At 50.7% G+C, this 21,967-nt stretch overlaps 1 protein-coding gene across 6 annotated transcripts in view; it reads left to right on the top strand.

The window, feature by feature from the left end:
- Positions 1-2,465: 2,465 nt before the first annotated feature.
- Positions 2,466-21,967, top strand: part of TSPAN11 (tetraspanin 11) — a 78,506-nt gene continuing 59,004 nt past the window's right edge. For all 6 annotated transcript variants that reach the window (XR_008961590.1, XM_057318976.1, XM_057318975.1 and 3 more), the window contains exon 1: positions 2,466-2,630. The gene's annotated coding sequence lies outside the window, so the exon portion shown is untranslated. The remainder of the gene's footprint in view (positions 2,631-21,967) is intronic.

The following is a 21,967-nucleotide window of genomic DNA, read 5'->3' as shown; positions in this document are numbered from 1 at the left end:
CATAAGTATGTACGAAGCAACTGAGGTTTGTAACTACTTCTTCTACCATAACCATTATGAAATCTAAATACACATCAAGTATTTCCAATGAAAACACTGTCTAAACTCAGATGTGCTTTGAGTGTAAAATACACACCAGAGTTGGAAGACTTAGTGGGAAGAAAACATACAATAGCTCATTAATAATTTTGATATTGATGCATGTTGAAATGAACATACAATACTTTAGATATATTATGTACAATAAAATTGTATCATTAAAATTAATTTCACCTGATTCTTCTTTTTACATTTTTTAATGTGGCTACTGGGAAATTATACATTACATATCGTGTTTCTATTGGTTCTCTGCTCTAGATGTTTAATGTTGCTGGGGATAGTGCTGGAGAGGGGATATCCCGGTCCAGGGGCTCATTCATCACTCGCCCTCTCATATTGCTACAAGGTCCCTCCAGAACACTTTACAGCCCTCTCTTTCTGAATTACTGGTTTAATGTTACTCGCATTGTGAACACGCACTTCCCCTCATCCTTACTCACCAACAGCATTCTCTCTCCTCGGGCCTGCTCCCCCTTCTCTCCTCTGCTTGGCTTTGGAAAACCCATTTCTACTGTGAAGAGCTCTTCTCTCCCTCCCCATTTCTGTCTTTTCCTTTAACACCACCTTCTCTGACTTTCTGACGACCTCCGTCTCTTGATACTGCTCCAATAGAGGTCAAGGTCTTCACGAGAGGTCTGCTTCAGTAGAGGTTTTGGAAGACGGTCGGAGGGAGAGGCCATCGCAGTCTGTGCTCACTCAGGCCTCCCTCCTGCCATATTGCTCTGCTTCTCCTCCCTAACACCGGTGCCCGATGTTCATACCCTCTGCCTTCACCCCCTCTACTTCACTCTCCCCTTCTCTTGACCCTACAGCTCAGGTCAGATTTCTGGAAAACGGACTCCTCATGGAGATGGAGTTCTGCGGGTAGGACGTCTGTTGGGAACTAGTCTTGGGAACAACACCTGTAAGAAAGTGAGGAAGTGGGACAGCACAGAGTGAACTTGAACTGAGGCGTAGTTTCCACAAACGCCTTAGCTGATCCCTGGGGAAGCCCTGGAGCTGGAAAGCCCTTCAGGGTCTTCTGTATGAAAGCAAGGGGACTTGCCTTTGTATCCCTACACCAAGTGACCGGACCACATGCCCCCAAGGAGGGGCAATGTGGCTTATACTCCCCACTCCTGAAATGATTGCCTCAAAAGTCTCCCAAAGATCTCCACATTTCCAAGTCTAACCTGTCTTCTTGGGCGCCCTCCTCTTTGGTATCCCTGTAGCCCAGGCTTCTCCCGGATTTGGGAGTCCTGCACAAGTGCTGACCGTCCTAGATGGTGTCAGGTTCTTTCACTGACTCCTTTTCGAGCTTCGACCTGGGCTCTGTCCTCAGCCCAGCCCTCTCTACATTGTCCAAACTCCCTCCATCTTGTCCTCCCTCCACTTCACAGCACTCCAGGTCTTCCTCCAGACTTCCACACTCAGGGCAGCAGCACGGTCCTTCTTCAGACCCTGTCGCTACCCCTCCATCTACAACACACTCAGCAAGCTCTGTGGAGCCTCCATCCACTGCATCTTCCACATTCACCCCCATTTCAGGCTTGCCCCTCACAGGGACCATTGCAATCACTTCCTGCACCCTCCGCCTTGTCCGCTCTGCTGATCTTTGCTCTTGCTCGGGTGCCATGCCTCTGTCAGCAATCCCTGCCTCCAGTGGCTTCCCCGACCTAGCCCCCTGGTAAATGGGTAACCTTGCTTGCTGCAGTCAAGTTGCAGAAGAACGTGGTTGGATCAGTACAGGCCTTTGTTGCTTTGAGAAATATGGGGCACAGGTAGAGCAGAGCCCCTTCTCCGAGGCTTTGCACCTGTTCTCAGCCAGGGCACAGCCTGTGCTCTGCGTCTACTTGTCTTCTTCTCTCCAGTCTTGAGGCTCCCTGGGCCCAGGAAACGGAAAGCAAGCCCATGGTCCACAGGGCTCTCGCTGGGACGGGGCAGTGATGGGAGTATTCCTATGTACAGGGGGTAGGCAGAGGGAAAGGGGCGGCTCTTTGGGATCCCACGGGCTTGCCCCTAGAGTCCCTGTGAGCCCCCAGAGGCCAGTTTCTCCCGGGACGGAGCCACGCATCAACCCAAGGGAAAGTAAGACCTGAGAGAGGCCCCGGGGGCGGGGAAGGGGGAGCCGGGGAGCTGCGAACAGACTGGAGGTTTGTGAACCGCCCCTCCCCTCCCTGCAGGGATCCCCGGGCAACCACACAGTGCCCCTAACTCCGACTTCACTGGCTCTGTGAGCTCCGAATTGAAGAGAGGCCAACTTCCAAACAAAGACACGGCCCAGCTCAGGGCTTCTGGGCGAGGCCAGCCCGGTTGGGAGGAACGGAGCCTGGGAATCGGAGGGGGGCGAGCCGGGAGGGTGGGCGCTGGGGAAGCGGGGCGGGGCGGGCCGGCAGGAAGTGCCCGGGGTGCTGGGCTGAAGCCGGGCTGTCCGCACCCTGCCCCTCTCCCGCTGGGAGGGCCCTCCCGGAGCGCCGCGGGGGTGCCCAGCGAGCGCCTCCGCGCCTCCCGAGGCTGCGACTCCCGTCGCTGCGTGCGGAGCCCCCGGCCGGGTAAGTGCGGGGGCGGCGGAACTGCGCGCGGGGCTCGGGAGGGCAAGGGCGGGGCGTGCGGGGACCGGGGACCCGGCGTGTGTGTGGGGGGGGGAGGCCGGCTGCACCCCAACCCCGCGGGGAGGTGGTGCCCCCGGCCTCCTACCCCCCGCCCCGAGCCTGGGCCCGCGGTTCTGAGCCGGACGCTGGCGGGGCCTGGGCGGGCGGGGGCAAGCCGACTCTGGATGCGGAGTGGGGGCGGGAGGCCTCGGTTGCTCACGGTGGACGCGGGCATGCACTGGGCTCTGCCGGGGTCGCAGCGTTTGCGTCCCTAACTATATGGTTGAGTGGTTGAGTCCGCCTTTCTGCACTTAGGGCCTTGGGAGAGGGCTCTGGGCTTCTGAGCGCCTCGTGCCTCCCGGCGTGCTCAGTGCCTGTCTGTCTCTCCTCAAAATGTCATTCTCTTTGTCCACCCGAATTCTGGTAGCTGGCTCTTGGACATAAGCCCGGGGTGACCGGTCCAGAGTAATCCTAGTGAGAATTGTATAGAGCTTGGCTCAGTCCCCCGTGCAAAACAGAGTTTGCTAAATGCTGGCAGCTGGCTTGGCTTCTGCATGCCCAAGTCTGCCCGTCTGTGTCCCACGGGGACACATCTGTATATTGTGGGGACATGGCTATGCAGGCCCCGTCACCTGTGTTTGCTCGTCCACTCCTGCGGGTGCCTTTGGCTGGTTTGGTATGGGAAGAAGGAAGATGTGGATGGTTCTAGGGTGTACTGTTTTCCCAGTGGTATGTGCAGTATTGGCAAGCGTGAACCAGCTGAAAAATAAAGGGAGAAGGGGTCAGTCAGGTTGGGCAGGAGAGCATCGCATCTTGGGTCTAAATTGCTACAGACCTCTCCAACATGCGGGCACACAGTATGAGGCAGGGGTGGCAGGGAGAGAAGAGGCAACTCCTGGAAACACTCCAGAGTACACTCCAGGGTATAAGATGTAAGTGGAAGGGTGAGAGAGGGAATGAGTGTGGTATTAAGCCAGGGTGGATACTCTTTTTCATTTGGGAGCAGCGTGATGATAGCTGCCTTTGGAGTCTGGAGCGCTGGTCTGAATGAGAATTCAGTGGTTGTTACTATGTTACTAGAGATGTTCCCTGCACAGGTCTCTCTGGAGCTCAGTTGATTTGTGCAAAATGGGACTTACGACTGCTGTCCTGCCTTCCTCAGGAGGTGACCAAAGCTCAAATTGGCCGGCCAATGCCTGGCAAGTGCTGGGACAGCCTTAGGCTCTGAGGGCGAAGAGCAAATGCTGGGCTCACGGGGCCAAGCGTGAGGTTTGGGAAGACTTTGAGGGCCTGCAGCCCTTTGGTTGATCGTAATAAAGGGAGTCATTTGCATACTGCTTCACGATGTTCAGCATCAGGAGCAGGAGTGCGTGCCTATACTTAGTCACACCAGCCTAGTCACACCGGCTTTGGACTCTTGGTGTGTGAGATACGTACAGACGTGTGTGGTGCCACAGGCTTTGTGTGAAAGCCTTCTCCAGCCCAGGAGGAAAACCGGCTTGGCTGGCCTTGAAGTTGTGTAACCCTAGAGCAGCTTGATTTTTCAGGGAGCCTGCCTCCTGCTGAGCTGCCATCTTGCTTGTAGCCTCATGCCACCAACAGAAGCAGTAAGGAGCCCTTTCCACAGTTTGAAGCCAGGGAGAAAGGAGAGGAGGAAGCTTTCCCAAGCAACATCATGGGTGTGGGATGTCAACTGCATGGTGCTGTCTGTCTTCTGGGGTACAGAGCCAGGCTCAAATCGGCTGAGGAGGGCCAAGAGTGTGCCACGAGTCAGGACAGGCGGCCCTGAACACCAGGGCGGGGTTGGCGTTTTGTGGGCACTTGGATGTCCCCCGTCATAGAGCCTTATTTGCATGTAGTAGCTGTGTAGTAAACACTGCGAAAGCAAAGAGCCCTGGCCAGGGAGCCTGGACACCCAGGGTCAGGTCCTGGCTCGGCTCTCAACTTGTGTGTCCTGGGGAAAGTCACTTCACCTCTTTGGGTCTGCTTCCTCACTGGTCAAAGTCAGGGCGTCTGTCCAATCCGTTGTTCGGCTCTCAGCTTGTGTTTCACTTCCTCGGAGAGGCCTTTCCCGATCCCCTATCTATCGAAGCTTCCTCCTGGTCCACAAGCACACTGCCCTGATCTGATTCCTTCACAGCACTTACCATCGTCTGAACTTAGCCCTGCCACCTCCAGCCATCCTGGAAGATTCAGGGAAGCAGAGCCCTCCCCCAGTCCTCCTACCCGCTGGCTCACCAACACCTGGAACACAGTAGGTACTCAAAAAAGGTCGTGTCAGTGAGTGAGCAGATAATTTAATAAGCAGGAAACGGCAGCATGCTTTTCAAACTGTGCTCCTAGGAGCTTTTGAGGGAGGAGCAAGCCCCATAAGCAGGGCCATGGGTCCCTCACTCCGACAGCCAGGGGTTAATCTCAGTTATGGGCTGGCGGCCAGGTAGGATTTCCTTTAAAGAAAAGGCCCTCCCACTAAGATAAAACTGGAAAACCGTTGTATCAGAAGACGACTAGGGGCTTTTTCCAGTCCAAGTCGAAATAATAGTCCTGCAGCTGGAAACAGTGCATGCTCGGCCTCAAGGAGGAACAAGGGCAGTGATTCAGACACTCAGATCCCACAGATCACTTACGCTTGGCCAGGGAAGTTGTCATAGGGTTTTTTGCAACTGGTTTAATTTCCTGAATTTTTGGACAAGGTTAATATGAAAATGACTTCACACACAGTCCAGCGACCAGCGGTCCGTGGGAACTCTGAACCATGTGTGAGACAAGCAGGAGGGAACACTGACTATCTGCAAAGCGGATAAGCCACACTGATATTTGAGAGCTGCCTGTTCAGGGTGACCGTGTCTGTCATCATCCTCCCGGCGATGTGTTCCCAGGACTGCCCAGGAGATGTCCCCTCAGCAGGCTTTATTCTTGAGTAGTTGGCAGTGGGAAGGAGCCCTCTCTAAGACAGCGATGTGATGGCGCGCCCTGACCCACATTTACAGCAGCCCGGTCAGCCCCGAGGTTGTCTCTTCCTGTAAATACGTTTGCAGGTGGCATTGTGGCTCCCGTATCCAGCACTGTGCCCAGGTTTTTGGCATGGAATCCATGTTGACCACCACCTTTGTTAACCCCCCATGGGAATTAGTATAACACATGTATACTATAATATAGTTATATAATACATAATATTATATATGTGTCATTATGTAAGATACTTTAATGTATAGTATATAATATGTACTATATAATATATATGCTAAATATTATATGCTATTAATATATATTATATAATTACATATTATATACTGTTAGTATTGTATACTATATATACTATAACTGTTATATACTATTACTGTTATATACTATTTATAGTACTATGTATTATTATATACTATGTATTGCTATTACTATTTATTATTTATATTACTGTTACTATACTATATAGTATATATAGTAAAAGTAATATATATTACTATATTATATATATTTTATATATACAATATATATAGAATATAATAGTAATAGTAATATATAGTATCTAAGAGTATGTATATAGTATATAATAGTATGTACTGAGAGTATATAACATGTAATGGTAATATTATATATTAATAACACACCCATTAATAGAGAAGGAGGTTCAGTTGTTTCGTTTAGTTGGTTTGCAGGGGTAGCTGAGGGGAGAAAGAGGTGGAAAGGAGAGAGGGAGCACAAAACACCCCCCCCCCCCCCCGTAATTCCTTCAGACCATTGACCTTGCTTCTTTCCGCTGTCCCTGCTCTGGCTGGCCCCCATGGGCTCCTGGGTTCACAAGATTTGTATTTACAAGGGGGTGCGCTGCAGAGTTGAGGGGAGGGCCGAGCAGTATGCACATATTCACCCAGCGCCTCCTCTGAGCATCCAGGCCTCAGAACACCTGAAGACCGGCCCCTGACCTCAAGCATCTAGTTGTGAGGAGATAGAAGTCACTCCCAGGAAGAGAGGAGAAAACAGCAGAGCGCACACTGCCTGGGGTGGCCCTCACCCAAGCCACAGCTGGAGCTCAGGGAATGAAGAAAAGGAAAACCCTGCGGTGGGTCGGGAAGTGGGGGGAGGGCAGAGGTCCCAGCTCTGGGTCAGGCACTCCCACCTGGAACCCCGGCCCTGCCCCTTCCTTCCAGGTGACCCTCTGTCCTTGTGTTATGTGACCTCACTGAGCTTCCGTTCCTCTTCTGCCAACCAAAGAAGGATCTCTAACTCCCAGCTGGCCTGGGTCCTGAGGATGGCTGAGTTAAGTCCGGAGAGCCCAAATTTGTAGAGGGGCACAGAGCGCCCAGGTGTGGGCTGACCAAGGTGAGCACTCTGGACAAGGGTTCGCGGTGACAAGGGGCTTGCCAGGTGGTGACTCCTGCACCATGCGTCCCAACCCTGATCTTGCGTGCAGGTCGTCAGGGGTACACCCGGGGCCATCCAACCACCCCTTTTCTCCTCTGGGTGCCTTTCCCCCAGGCCATTCTGCTCCCCACACAACCGTGGGCAGGATGAGGCTGGATTTAAGTAGCTCCCTCCCCCCTCACTGCCCTGTGTACGCATTGGCCCTCCTTAAAGGCTTAAGGGGTTTTACTGCAAAATGCCAAGAATTCAAGAATTGAGGCTGTTACAGAGGTTCAGGAAATGTTAAAGGACATTGCTCTGACGGTCCCTGATCTGTTTTGAAGTAGTAAGTTTTGAACTAAAGTGGAGTTCCCTGACCCTCTTTGATGGCAGGCAGCGGGGGAGAACCCTGCAGTGGTTCTCACCTGTGTCCTGACTTCCAGATGCTACTGCTGCTTCTTTTTCGAACAGGGATCTTGTGTTTTGAAACATTTTTGTCAGCCACACTTCAGTATAAATGAAAATTTGTTTCTCCATTGGAAACAATTAATCAAACACCATAAAAGTGGTAGTGATTTTCCTACCCAGTGTCTACTTCTCCGCTTTCTATCATTTACATTTTTTTTAAAGATTTTATTTATTTATTTGACAGAGAGGAAGACAGCCAGCAAGAGAGGGAACACAAGCAGGGGGGAGAGGAAGAAGCAGGCTCCCAGCAGAGGAGCCCGATGCGGGGCTTGATCCCAGAATGCCGGGATCACGCCCTGAGCCAAAGGCAGACACTTAACGACTGAGCCACCCAGGCGCCCCTATCATTTACATTTTTTAAAAGATCAGTTTTGACCACTTAAGCAACAAATTCTAGTGTTTTGAAAGTCTCAGAAGAGAAAAGAACAAAGAACAGGATTGGGCTGGCATTGTCCAGTTTGTCTGAGGTTTGGAACAGATTGCAAAATTTTAAAAAGTTTTCCATTATCCTATTAGATCGTGTAGGTGTGGTAGTTAGCCTCTCAAGCTTTTTTTTTTTTTTTTTTTTTTTTGACAGGCAAAGGCCCACGTTTCCATAAGTGCTCGTGAAAAATTGTAAAGACATTTCTCTCTGACGCTCTTCTGCAGACAAGTACTAGGGTTCTGGCCCTTGGAAAACAATGTCCTATACCATGGTTCCAGAATTATATTCCTCACCACTGCATGAGGATAGAAATTTACGTTTATTGACTTTTTATCCCTGGCAACTAGCACCAAGCTGGGCAAACAGTAGGGGTTCAGTCAAAGTCCATACAACAGATATTTCAGGAGGGAGCTTATCAGTCATCACTAAGACTGTACCTCGGGGAGAAGGACCTCAACAAGGGCTGGCTACATAATTTGTCCAGCCCAGTGCAAAATGACATTGTGGGCCCATGAGTCAAAAAGCAGGAAAAAGTGCCATTGAAAGTACTAAAATGTAAAGCTTTTTCCTGTCTTCCGTGGTCTCTTTCTTGACTTGTCATGGTGGGTTTTATTTGCTACTCAATGGCATTCTAAGTAAAGAGAAATTAAAATTTTAACTTAGTTTTAATTATTAGCATGAAGTTTACTAATTCCTCTTGATATTGTGCAATGCCAAGTTTAAATGCAAGTAGGGGCACCTTGATGGCTCAGTCGGAAGAGCATGTGACTCTTGATCTCACCGTCCTGGGATTGAGCCCCACATTAAGTGTCGGGATTACTTAAATAAATAAAATAAAACAAAATAAATGCCAAGTATATGAGCATTTAACTCCTATGTAGAATCACCAAAATCATACAATTCATATGTCCTAGCTCATGTTTTGTTCTTCTCAACCCTGGAAATGATGCGCAAAATGACCTCGATGATTTTTCTTATAATAATATTTTTTTAATTATATTATGTTTTTTTATGTAAAGTTCGATGATTCATTAGTTGCTTATAACACCCAGTGCACCATGCAATACGTGCCCTCCTTACTACTCATCACCGGTCTATCCCATTCCCCCACCCCCCTCCCTTCTGAAGCCCTCAGTTTGATTCTCATAGTCCATAGTCTCTCATGCTTCATTCCCCCTTCTAATTACCCCCCCCTTTCTTTATCCCTTTCTTCTCCTACCGATCTTCCTAGTTCTTATGTTCAATAGATGAGAGAAACCATATGATAATTGTCTTTCTCTGCTTGACTTATTTCACTTAGCATTATCTCCTCCAGTGCCGTCCATGTTGCAGCAAATGTTGAGAAATCGTTCTTTCTGATAGCTGAGTAATATTCCATTGTATATATGGACCACATCTTCTTAATCCAGTCATCTGTTGAAGGGCATCTTGGCTCCTTCCACAATTTAGCTATTGTGGACAATGCTGCTATGAACATTGGGGTGCATATGGCCCTTCTCTTCACTACGTCTGTATCTTTGGGGTAAATACCCAGTAGTGCAATGGCTGGATCATAGGGTAGCCCAATTTTTAACTTTTTAAGGGACCTCCATACTGTTTTCCAGAGTGGCTGTACCAACTTGCATTCCCACCAACAATGTAGGAGGGATCCCCTTTCTCCACATCCTCTCCAGCAATTGTTGTTTCTTGCCTTGTCAATTTTTACCTCGATGATTTTATTTCCCTTCTTGATACACGCATCTCTGTAAACACACTGTCACACTCCACTTTCGGCTTAAGGGGAAAGAAAGGGCTGAAAGGAAAAGCAACCATGCCCCACATGGACACGGGCATCGCTTCCCTTCCGTTCACCGTTTTCAGCGCTTGTAGATGACTAAGGCAGGAAGTGCCCCAAATAGGAAAGGACAGGATATCATGGGGGTCCTTGGTTGCTTGTGTTTCTTACAAGGCATCGCTTCTTTCTGCACTTGAACCCAGCTCTGTTTCCAGCAGAGAGCCTGACCTCCCTGGGCCCGCTTGCCCTGTCAGAAACCAGACACCTTACCTTGTACTCGCTTTGAGGCTCCTTGAGCACCTCGCCTGGAGGATTCTATGCTCATGGGGCATCGCGGATCAAATGAGATCAGCAAGGAACAGTGGACACACACTGTGCATTTCTCTCTGCTCACAGTCATGCCCACCGTCCCTTGGAGCTTCACTTACAAATCACAAGCTCAAAGATAAAATTATTAAAAATTCCAGAATGCCAAGAGCAGAGCATTAAACCAAGCGGAAGGCCCTTCTCAGTATGGGGCACTGTGGGTCTGCACAGGGGGACTACTTGTGAAGCCAGCTGGGCTTCAACACTTGACCTTCCATGTTGGTCCCATTTTTAGGTGGTTCTGGCCCACTTGGGGCAGAACACATCCTTTAAACGAGCAGGTCATTCAAGTGCACTCAGACTCCAGTTAGTCATTTAGATCTTTAGAAAACAGCAAAGGCTTCCATCTCCTTATTCAGGTCTCCAGCTTTCTGCCTTAAATCGTTTACATTTTTAAAAAGTCAGCTAGGATCATTTGCTCACAGATTCTAGTGTGTTTAGGAAGCTCAAAAGAAAGGAACAAAGGACAGGAGTAGAGGGAAGCATGGCCCATTTTGTCTGAGGGTTGGAAAGCACCGGAAAGCCAAAAGCTTCTAGGAGTTCTTACATTCGTCCAAAGACACTGACTGGCTTGTTCTAGGCATGACCATTTTTATACGGAGACCAAGCAGATGGTTTGGAATGGGAAGGATGTGGCTTAGTTAGCAAGGGAGGAGGTGCTCTTTGGGTGACTCCACATCTTGGGGTGCTTTTTGCACACAGAGAAGCTTAGGGAAGCCAGGCCTTCCAGAAGAAATAAGTCCCTCTCTCTTTGGGGAAAGAGGTGAGGTGGGGAGACAGGAAGTTAGGACTAGAAGTGCCGGGCCAGAATGAAATACTCAGAAAGCAATTAACACTTTCTGATAGCGCTGCCGCCGGCTACGGGCTCTTCCTTGGACTAGAAACCTCAAGCTCCGAGCAAGCCAGTACTAGGAAGCCAGTACTAGTACCAGGAACTGAAAAAGGAGTTCTTTCCACCTCTTTTCTTTTTTCTTAGTTTCTTTCTTCTTTCTTTCTTTCTTTCTTTCTTTCTTTCTTTCTTTCTTTCTTCTTTTCTTTTTCCTTTCTTTCTTTCTTTCTTTCTTTCTCTCTCTCTCTCTCTCTCTTTCTTTCTTTCTTTCTTTCTTTCTTTCTTTCTTTCTTTCTTTCTTTCTTTTTAAGTCTATCTAGTTAGAGATAGCAGAGAGACCACATTTACTTTGTACCTTTACTCCCTTTAAGTTGGCCTACCTTCTACCTGGGTTTTAATTTACTGTCTAAGTAATGCTAATTGTACATAGCTATTTTCATTATTAAATTTGACAGTTGCATGACATGCTATTCTCCAGGGGTCTGCAAACTGTTTTGTATGACCTGCAAGCTAAGATTATGTATTGAAAAGGTTGAAACAAACAGAAGAACAAAGAGGACTACGCAGCAGAGGACTATGGGGCCCGCGGAGCCTGCGAGATCTGCTAAGCGGTCTTCGAACAGAAACAGTTTGCAGAGCCCCAGGCTCCCCACCTGTGGTTACGGACAGCTCAGGGACCCCAAAGCACTGACCCTGGGCACAGGGGCTTAGCCGTGTGAGAGGAAGGCCTGGTCTTCCAACCGCGGTCTCTCTCTCGGGCGCCACCCTCTGAGACCCCACTTTCACCCCCTGGGGCTGCAGTCTGGGAATCGGGATTTTTACAAAGTCCTCAGGTGGTTCAGCTAAGTCCTCTGGTGCAGCTAAGGTCAAAAAGCACTGCCCCGAGGCAGTTGTTCCCAAAACGGGGTACTGCAGAGCAGACCTGAGCCTGCCCAGCCAGGCAGACATCCTGCCCCGAGTGCGTGGGGTGGGGAGCGCAGGAGGACAGGGGGAGGCTGGCCAAGGGGGCACAGCAAGGCCTGGAAGTCTTGCTTTGCAATCTAAGGCTGGGAATAACTGGAACTGTTCTTCTGCTCACAGCTGAGGCTCTGGGAGGTGAAGTGAGCTGCAGGAACTAGAATTCCGGATAAGAATAACACCACCAACAGCAATAATGAATCCCTCCCTTACGAAAGTTATCCTTAACCATAATGTTAGCCTTGGGCTCTATTTTTCATTCCTATATATGTTTGTCTTTTAACTTACAGAAGGTACCCTTTTGATCAGTTCAGGGGTTTAAGCCCACTTCTGAACTCTCTTGAAATAATGTAAATAAACATATATGTGCCTAGAAAGCTATCTTGCTGACCGGCACCCCATAAAGGATGGGTGAATTCTCGTATCCCAACTGCCCCCTCTAGGGATTCCCACAGGGTGCTTGGCCCAGTTGCCTGCCCTCCAACAATGTAGCATGTGGGGCATTTAGGAATGTAATAGGATTTATGTTCCAGGCACGGTGTGAGGTTTTAACATAGGATATCTCCTATAATCATCACAGACTTACAAAATCAGTGCTAATACCCCCATTTTACAGTCGTGAATGTTGAGGCACGCCTAAGTTAAAGACCTTCCCCAGATTCCACAGTTAACACATGGCAGAGCTGAGATTCAAACGCAGGGAGGTCTGGACTCAAAATTCGGGAGGGTGGGGAGGTGGGGAAGCTTGCCCTTCGTCAGGCATGATGTAGCATTTCAATAAATCTCAACTGGGTGAGCTTGTGGACATCTCAATTATTCCCCGCTTCCCTAATTCTTGCCCAGGGTCTCCTGTAACTTTGGCAGGAGGTGAGCCCACACCATGCAAAGGTTGGATTGCTGGCGTGGCATCTTGGAATTCAAGGACCAGAAGCTAAAGATTCTGTTTGAGTTGTGGAGAATGCCGTTGCTACCCACAGAGCTGGCTGGGTCTTTAAATTCTTGCCTCCTCATTTTGGAAATTAGCAGCCAAAGTGGTACATAAATATTACATACCACATATTATCATCACCATCAATAATAATGAGGCATCCTTTTAGAGCTCTTCACACTTCCAAAGCACTGGAGGCTTGTTATTTCCTGATGTCCTCGTATTAATGGGCTCGGTAACAACCAGAGGCAGTGGGAGCTCAGAGATCGTGGCCGTTGGCAGCCCTGGGAGCCTGCAGACCTCCCAAAGCCCAAGCACTGGGCTGAGAACCAGAGATGAGCACTTGAGGGCCAGTTCTTCTCAGACCTACTCAGGGAGAAAGGAGAAATGACATCTACCTTCTGGGTCTCTCTGGCCAACATATGGGAGCAGACCCGCTCCTTCTCCATATTCTAGTCCTGGGACACGCAGGCGGCTCTCCAAACTTCAGGAACAATGCAGTGATGCTGACAGTGAGGAAGTAATTAGTACGTGGTTAGGGAGCAGATGTACACAATATCTAGAGTGTTCTGATGCCAAGTCCGTTTCTATAACATCCTCCTTCTATAATTCATGGAGCTAAAGTTCTTCCTTCTTTTTTGGAAAGAATTAGGGTAACAGTGTGGGGGTTTTGGTTAGTTGCCATGTGAGTGCATTATTTCCTTGCCCAGAGAGGTCAAATATCTTTTAAAAAGACAAGAATCTGTGTATTTGGCTCTCCTGCAGGGAGAAGATTCTAATACTTTCCAAGGGGGTTTCTATGTCCCTAGAAAATATGTTCTCCCAGGGCTGAGATGAAGAAACATGGTTTATTTATCAGGGAGCTTAGCAGCTTCCACACTCTCTTCAATAAATTACATCACTTTCTGGACTTAAGACCTAACAGATTTACATCCAAGTCCCAAAGTGAAAATTGGAATTTAAATTTGGATGTGCGAGTGTTCTCTCCCTCACCCTCCTGTACATAAGCACACAGTTCTGTCGGTGCGTGTGGTACGGTAGAAAGCAAGCTGAACCAGGGTCTGGATACCTGGGATCCTGGCTTCCAGTCCCATCTCTGCCTCCTCTGGCATCCCTGGGGCTCACAGGGGCCCTGATCCGGTGCCTAACGCAAGGCCTTTGTCTTGAGAGTTGATAATCCTGGTCTTGTCTATAACTACCCCAAATAGGAATCTTAACTCTTTTGTTGGGGGAAGTCATAAACCTCTTTGGGGATCTGCTAACACCTATGGAACCCCAGCACATAAATGGTAACATTTTTTCGTACAATTTCAGGAGCCTCCAACTTAGAACCCCTTAGAAGGAATGGTCTTTTAGGATTACTTGCTAAGCCATGGTGTCCTGCTCCAGAGACAAGACAGGCACTATTTCGAAAGCAACTGAGAAATTGTACAAATCCTACTCTCTGGGAAAGGAGACAAGTTTTTATGTCATTCAGGCATTTTTTTTAATTTCCTGCTGCCTGGAAAGGAATGTCTGTGCCTTTCGGATTCCCAGCCAGCAGGTTGTGAATGTACATAAGCACCAATTAGTGTGCCCCATAATGAGAGCTTGTTCGGGGCACCCCTCCTTCCACCCCAGAGCATCTCTGCCAGAGCACAGAGCCTTCTGACCATCCTCTTCCCTTGATGGAGGCTGCTCCTGCTGGCAGGGGTGGGAGAGAGCAGCCTGCATGGTCGACCAGTGCTTGACTGGCCTTCAAGGTCACTCTTTCTGGGGTCCTTGATGGCCTTCTATCCTCATAGGACAGGGAGGGACACTGGTTTATGTCCATAGGACCGACCTGCCCAAGTTCACACAGCCTGTAAGAGTGACGGTAATTTTCCCTCCATATATGGAAGAGCCCAAACCAGGCATCAGGGAAGCAGGCTCACGTTCCCAGGGTTGCTGGAGGGAAAAAAGCCCCCCTCCCGCCCACACTCAGGATCATGCATCAGCACAAGGACCGCCTCCCTGAAGCTCACAGGTGTCCTCTGTGGGCTCGAGCAGTGTCATTTCCCAGCCGGCTCTCAGACGATCAGGTCAAGCGAATACTGGCTGCAGCTGGGGACTTGGGGAGGAGGCTGCACTGGGCGGTTTGCACTCGGCTGGGGATCCCATCCTGGGAGGGCGGACAGCAGAGGGGGCCTGTACATCTGAGGACCTGGTCCCGTATGTCAAACCTGGTGGGAGTCCTTGTTGAATCTGAGAGGAGGGCCTGGAGGGGGGGCCAAATCATTAATTGGGGGCCCGGAGCGCCTCCCACATCCTCTACTGTTCAAGGAGCTATGTCTTACACCCCTCCACCCTCACACACACACACAACAGTGAAAGCATACCCTGGTCCCTAACAACTGATGCCCCATGGGTCTCCAGCTCCAGTCTGAGCCCTCAATCCAAGCTTGGGAGGTCTGTGGGGCTCCGAGCATCTCCCATTTCGGTCCGGCTCACTGGGGACTGCAGATGTTTGGAAGTTTCTCCCTCTTCTCTCAGAGTCATGGCCACCCAGCCCTCTGGCCTTCTCAAATTTCTGTCAGGCATCTGCACCTGGCTGTTGGCTGGACCATCTGCGGGTAGAAGGTGGCGTGACAGGGAGAACTTGCTGCTTCTATCCCAGCTCTGCGCCTGAGGGGCAGAGCAGAACCAGCCAGGGAGGGCAGCACTGGCTGACCTCCTGCCCTGGGCCCGTCTGTACTTGGCAGCTTTTTCAGCTCCCCATAATCACGTGGCCTCGGATGCCGAGGTTGAGGTGCGGCTTCCGAAGACCAGCCCAGGCTCAGTTTCCCTGGCTGTGGACAGGCCCTGGAGAGCTGTCATGGGCAGCGTATGCCCCCATAGGCTGGGCGCTGCCTTGTGGAGGAGGGACAGGGAGCTCTATCAGTCATCAGGCCCCTGTGTCCCTGGAGCCCTAGTGGAGGGCGGAGAGCAGGGCTCCGCTGTGCCAGAAGCCTGCTGGGCAGAGGGGGTCTCATCATCAGCTGGGAGCTGGGCACTAATCAGAGAAGCCTGACGCAGTGGCAGAGCCTGGAAGGCAGCCCGGCTCCTGAAATGGCCTGGCAAGAGCCAGACTGGGCCATGCTCCTGGGAGGCAGGCACCAGGAGCTGGGGCAGGAGGATCTCCAGACTGGAGGCTGGGGCGGGGGAGGCCAGTGGGGAGTAGCAAGGCTCCTCTAGAGCAGCGCAGGTGGTGGATGGGGTGGACCTGTATTTCAGGCAAGGCTGTGTGTTTTTGAATAAGTTTCTCCATCTGTGAAATGGGGATCCTAAGAGTGCCCACCTCTTAGTTACTGTGAGAAGTACTATAATAATTATGTCACCACTGTTATCATTATTATCATTATTATTCCCACCCTCTGTGCAAGCAACCAGTGAGCTAAAGCCTGGAGAGGACAGAAAGAGCAAACCCATGCCAACGTACAGGGCATTGTTCCCCGATGGGCTTGGGCTCACTTGCTCAGGACAGACGCCATATTGAAAAAATGAAATGGGGCTGCGGAAGACTATTTGGCAATTCCTCAATAAGTTAAACATGTGACCCAGCAAGTCCACTCCTAGGCATTACCCCAGAGGCACTGAAAACAGGCGTCCAAACAGAAACGTGTACATGAATGCTCATAGCAGCTCTATTCACTATAGCCAAAAAGTGGAAACTACCCAAATGTCAATCAGTAGATGAGTGGATAAGCAAAAGGTGGTCTATACCTACGACTGAATATTATAAAGCCATAACAAAGAATAAAGTACTAATCCATGCTCAAGCACAGATGAACCTTGAAGACATTATGCTAAGTGAGAGAAGCCAGACACAGAAAGTCGTATACCGTATGATTCCATTGATATGAAGTATTCAGAGCAAGCAAATCCATGGAGAAACTCAGTAGAGGTTTCCAGGAGCTGGGGGGAGGGGGAGTGAGGAGTGAGTGCTCAGTGGGTACAAGGTTTCCATTTGGGGTGATGAAAAGTTCAGAGCTAGATAGTAGCGATGGTTGCACAGCACTGTAAATGCCCATCAGGCCACTGAATTGTACACTTTAAAATGGTTACAATGGTAAATTTTATGTTATGTGCATTTTCTCTCAATAAAAAAAAAGGAAAACAGTAGGTGGAACTGGGGCCAGGTGGGGGTCAGCAGAAATGGAACCGTCTATAAAATGAAGGGTTTCTCATGATCTCAGAGGTCACTTTCATTTCCAAAAAGATATTGTGAGTCTACGATAATGGGATATAAATTTCTATGATGTAGACCCCAGCAGTTCTCCCCTTGCTTCTTCTGACTGGGGACAAGTATGGGGGACAATATGCCATTAAAGAATAAAAAAGCTAATGGCCGCGTCTTGGTCTCCTAGAGTGCTAGAGCTGGGTTTCTTTGTGGTTCCGGCTTTCGGATGGGGGGATGGGGGAGACAGTGATCAGGCGGGCTTGACTGGGGGGTTCCCGGGGATTAATTAGCGCACCCCTTCAGCCAGAGGAGCTATGATCTGTTTCACATGTTAGGTTCTACATACAAATTTCTTTGAAAGAATGTACCGCTAGAACACCAACTTTCTCATAAACTGAGGCACAGAGAGAGGCAGTGACTTGCCCAAAGTGCTGACAAGTAGTGAGGGAAATCCTGAATTAGACCCCCTGACACGTGGGTCTCTGCTTGCCCACCCCCTCCCCAAACCCCATCTGTAATAAATATCATCCCTGGGTGTCAGCAGACATTCCTAGCATCCCTTTGGTGATTTCCCTTTGTTTGGGAATCATGGGAAGGGAGGACCACCCTTAGTGCCCATCCCCTCCTGGGTTCTAGGAGCTCACACACTTCCCAACCAAATCCCCCTCATGCCAAGTGCCAGCCTTCCCTTGGGGGTGATGACCCAGCAGCCCCCGCCCAGACAGGGCCTCGAGCACATGTCTCCACGTGGGTGATGAAAGAGCAGCTCTTTCTGGATGGAAATCAAACATCCGTTCATTCGCGAAGATCGGGGAAATTATAATATAGATCCCTCTCCGTGTGTGGGAAAAATTATAGACTGTATTCTTCACTATAATTAAGCTGGTTTTTAGAGGGAGCAGTAAGTATATTAGGCAATGCGTTTTTCTTTTTAAAAGGTGTCTTTGAGACCTAACGTGTCAAAATTAAAACCCTGTGCTCTTTGTTCGGAGAGGCGGAGATTTTGCTCGTTGGGTTTAGGGTTTTCCTTTTCACCGTCGGCTCCTCTGCTCCCCTAGCCCGGTCCGCTAATGCAGGTAGGCAGCCTGGGCAGCCGCTTGGCCAGACTGTGGGCTGGGCTGGCCCGCCCTTGACCGTCCTAGACAGCACGGTGTCCCCTGCGGCCTCACAGAGCCCCAACAAATCAGCCGGACACAGGCCTGGTTCTCCCTTCAGATGCCCGGGCTCCACGGCGTTCCCGAACCCCAGCATCTGGCTTATAACCTGCTAAACCATTTGGGTTTATTTAATCTAACCTCGTAAGTAGTGACTCTACTTTTCTCGTTCCCTGAATCAGAGAGCTCACTGGTACTCATTGCTTTCACGATAAAGTCCAGAACTTAGAGCCTGGCACAGGGCTGCTTTGTCACCTGCTTTGCCAAATTCCTACTTGTGCCTGAACTCTCACTCGTCATTCCGCTTCACCCCTGGACGCATGCATTTCTCTCTGAACTTCACGCATTGTGTTGGGTGCTGCTGATGTGACAGTCTCCCCCGCTGTGAGCTCTCTGAGGTCAGGGCCTGCTTCACTCATTCTCTTCTCTTTAATCTCCGGCCCATTACATCACACAGCCAGGCCTCCAGTGTTTGGTGAATTAACAGATTATTAATTAGTTAATCTCAGAAGGGAAAAGAGATACATGGAGCACCAACCAGACCCCCGCAACGGTAAGGGAGGGGTAGGCCTACGGCGGGCGGGCACGGAAGAGCACAGTGAGTGGATTCATTAGAGGTGGATGGAGGAGGGCAGCAGACGGGGGACAGCTGGCTGCAGTGGTAAGAGTTGGGGCAGGAAGTGGTGACACTGAAAAAGAGAGGAGCGGGACATAATCTGGAAGATTGGTGCCCTGGATGGGTGGCTGGATGGGAGTGTCAGGGATACCAGACGGCCAGGTCGGTAGGAGAGAGACTTAGTTTCAGCCCAGCCAGCAGTCAGGGAGCTGTGGCCACGTGAGAGAACCTAGGGCCCAGCAGGTTTCTGAGAGTGGTCAGCTTGGGCCATGTAGGCGGAGCTGGGTGTGAGTGAGGTTGAAAGGAGAGCCAGGAGGCAAAGTACAAAGAATGGTCCCCACCTTGTCCCGGAGGGAGCACCAGCCTTTAACTAAAGGAGCGCGACAGAGGACCCAGCCAATGAGACTGAGGAGAGCAGAGGGTCTGAGACTCAGTGTCCTGATGTGCAGATCAGAGCAAATTGGAGACGGGGGAAGGATTGGGAGAGGGTGGGGCTGTGACACCTGCAGTGGAGAGAGAGCTTCAAAAGGAAGATGCAGTGCGCTGAGTGGTTTCAAATTCAGCAGAGGTGAAGGCGGATGAGGAGGGAGAAGCTGCCTCTGGCTTTGGCGATCAGAAGTGACTTTGGGGGGCGCCTGGGTGGCTCAGTCGTTAAGCGTCTGCCTTCGGTTCAGGGCGTGATCCCAGCATTCTGGGATCGAGCCCCACATCAGGCTCCTCCACTGGGAGACTGCTTCTTCCTCTCCCACTCCCCCTGCTTGTGTTCCCTCTCTTGCTGACTGTCTCTCTCTATGCCAAATAAATAAAATCTTTAAAAAAAAAAAAAAAAAGAAGTGACTTTGGGATGAGTAGAGGGGAGGGGGCAGCTGGAGTGTGGGGGGCGGGGCTGCACCATGACTGGACAGGGGAGTGAAGCTTCAGGTCCCGGTGGTGAAGAGAAGAAGGGTCTGGCAATGATTTGAGAAGGGGACAGGATGCAGGGCCACGTGGGACTAGGGAGGTAGTGCACGTGGCCGCCAGGTCAGGCTTGGGAGCCTTCTACCTGCCATCGCATCCTGGCTCTGGGCGCCAGTCTGCAGGGGGACCCCTCGTTGCTCTTAGAGAGGGAGCTACAGTGGGTCTTCCTTTCTTCTCTCGTGGAGAACATCATACGTACAGAGAAGACTCTGACTCCTGCAGACAGGATTCAGTTAGAGAAAAAGCTTGGCCTCAGAGAAAAGAAGTTTCTTTCTCTCTTGTAACAGCCCAGGGCAGGCCAGCTGTTCCGCTCCACAGTCACACAGGGATCCAGATTCCTGCCCTCTTGTCTCTCTACCCTCCCCAAGGGCAGGGTGTGGTCTCCAGGTGTGGTTCCCAGACCAGCAGCATCAGTAGCCGCCCCCCTCCCCCGAAACTTGGTGGAAATGCAAATTCTCAGGCATCACCCATACCTACGGAATCAGAATCTCGGGCTGGGGCCCAGCTCCTTGTGGCTATAAAAGCCCTCCAGGTGATTCAAATGTGCCCTAAAGTTGGAGAACCATTGCTCTGGAGGGCTGTGCTTGTTTGCGCGCTGGAAGCTAGGTTTCAGGGACATCTGTGGTCCCACTCCCAGGGGCAAGCCTGGATGTGGCCCTTCCGCTGACATCCCATTGTCAAGAACTACCACCCGGCAAGATCAAGCCGCTGAGAGGCCCGTGGAAATGTGGTTGCTAGTGAGGTGGCCGCGTACCCACCCGCAACTCCGTTTGGGAGGGGGTAACAACTTTTGATAGACCACTAACAGTCCTGGCTATCTTAGAAATCAGACTTAAATCAGTTTTAATCCACCTCCCATTCTCTAGAAGAAAGAGGAGGATAGCATCCGCAGATCAGAGTTGAGACTTATATGTTTAAAAAGGTCCATGGGGGTGGGAGGTTGTCAGTTGCAGCAGCCCCCCAGTGCTGCCCACCCAGTATATTTTGTGCTGCCCAGGCTCCGTTTGCAAATGAAAAGTCAAGATTTCACCCAGTGGCTCCATCAGGTGGAGGACACCCCGTCCCAGCAAAGAATGAGAGAGAGAAGGCAGCTGGGTGCTTGTCAGGGCAGCTGTAAGCACCTGCATAGACGTGCCCTGCACAACTCCTGGGGCAGCCACTTATGGGGCCCCTGATGTGTACAGCGCCCCCTGGAGTTGAGTGATGTCGCTTCCCTGTCTTCGTCACATTCCTTTGAGCCACCCCTTTGCTGAACCCCAACACCTTGGGCTCTGGGGCCTTCCTCTTGCACTGGCTCTTTACCACCTAGCTCCTGAATGGGACACCTCTGAGACCTCCGTCCTTGCCGTGAGAGGCTTCTCATGGAGGTGTCTCCGTGCTCCAAGTGCCAAGCTTGGACAGAGAAATCAACTCCAGCTGGAGGTGACTTTCTTCCTTTCCTAAAAGTCTGATGAAAACCCAGACCTGAGAGGTCTTGACTTGGACACCAACAACACCAGCAATGGGTCCCTGGGTCTGCCAGAGAGGCCTTGGCTCCCTCGGTTATAAAGTAGAGGGGACAGCACCTGAAACCATTCAATGAGAGACCTGGCCTCTTCACTGGCGGCCACTGCAGGGGGCTGGGGCTTCCAACTCCCAGCCAGGGAGCCTAGGAGGGGCGCGGGGGCCAGAGGTGGCTTCTTAAGGCCCTGAAACACCTTGTCTCCATGACTAGGTAATCCTATGTTTCTGAAACACAGGCAGAATGACTTGCCTCCCTCGCATCAGGCATTTATTTACTAAGGTCCTTTCAGGTCAGGTGCACACACACTCTTACCTCTCGCAGCTGCTGAGTGCTGTAAGGAGGAAGTCACACGTGGTCGGAAGTGAGATCCCACCAGGGTGGGCCTCGGGGGCTCTGGGTTTTCCCAGCCCCTCCTGGACAGTCATGTTGAAGGGCTGGGATGAAGGCAAGGACAAGAAGGTGTGCAGTTCAGAGAGGGGGTTCCCTGCACGCTCACCTTCCAAACCTGTCAAAGCCGCTCCTCCTGCTGTGGTTTCTTGTCTGATTGCATGAGGAAGCACCTGACGGTGTGCCCGGGGTGTCCCACCAGCAGGGACCATCCTGCCCCTGTTTGTGCCTCGTTTGCATGTTTTTCGAAAGGATTTTCTACTTTGGCCTACCCTGGACCAAGGTCTGCATTTCTCACCTGAGGCTGGCACTGGAAGACAAGGGGAAAGGGGACGATGTGGAGGGAACGCGGAAAGCTCTGGGGAGACACAGAGCGAGTGGCTGGGCTGGCTTCTGCAGGCTCCCTGGGAGGCCCT

This window comes from Ursus arctos, unplaced genomic scaffold (assembly GCF_023065955.2).
Source record: "Ursus arctos isolate Adak ecotype North America unplaced genomic scaffold, UrsArc2.0 scaffold_26, whole genome shotgun sequence".
NCBI classification, from domain to species: Eukaryota; Metazoa; Chordata; class Mammalia; order Carnivora; family Ursidae; genus Ursus; species Ursus arctos.
Note: the sequence above shows the minus strand (reverse complement) of the source record. Positions and strands in the feature narration are given on the sequence as shown.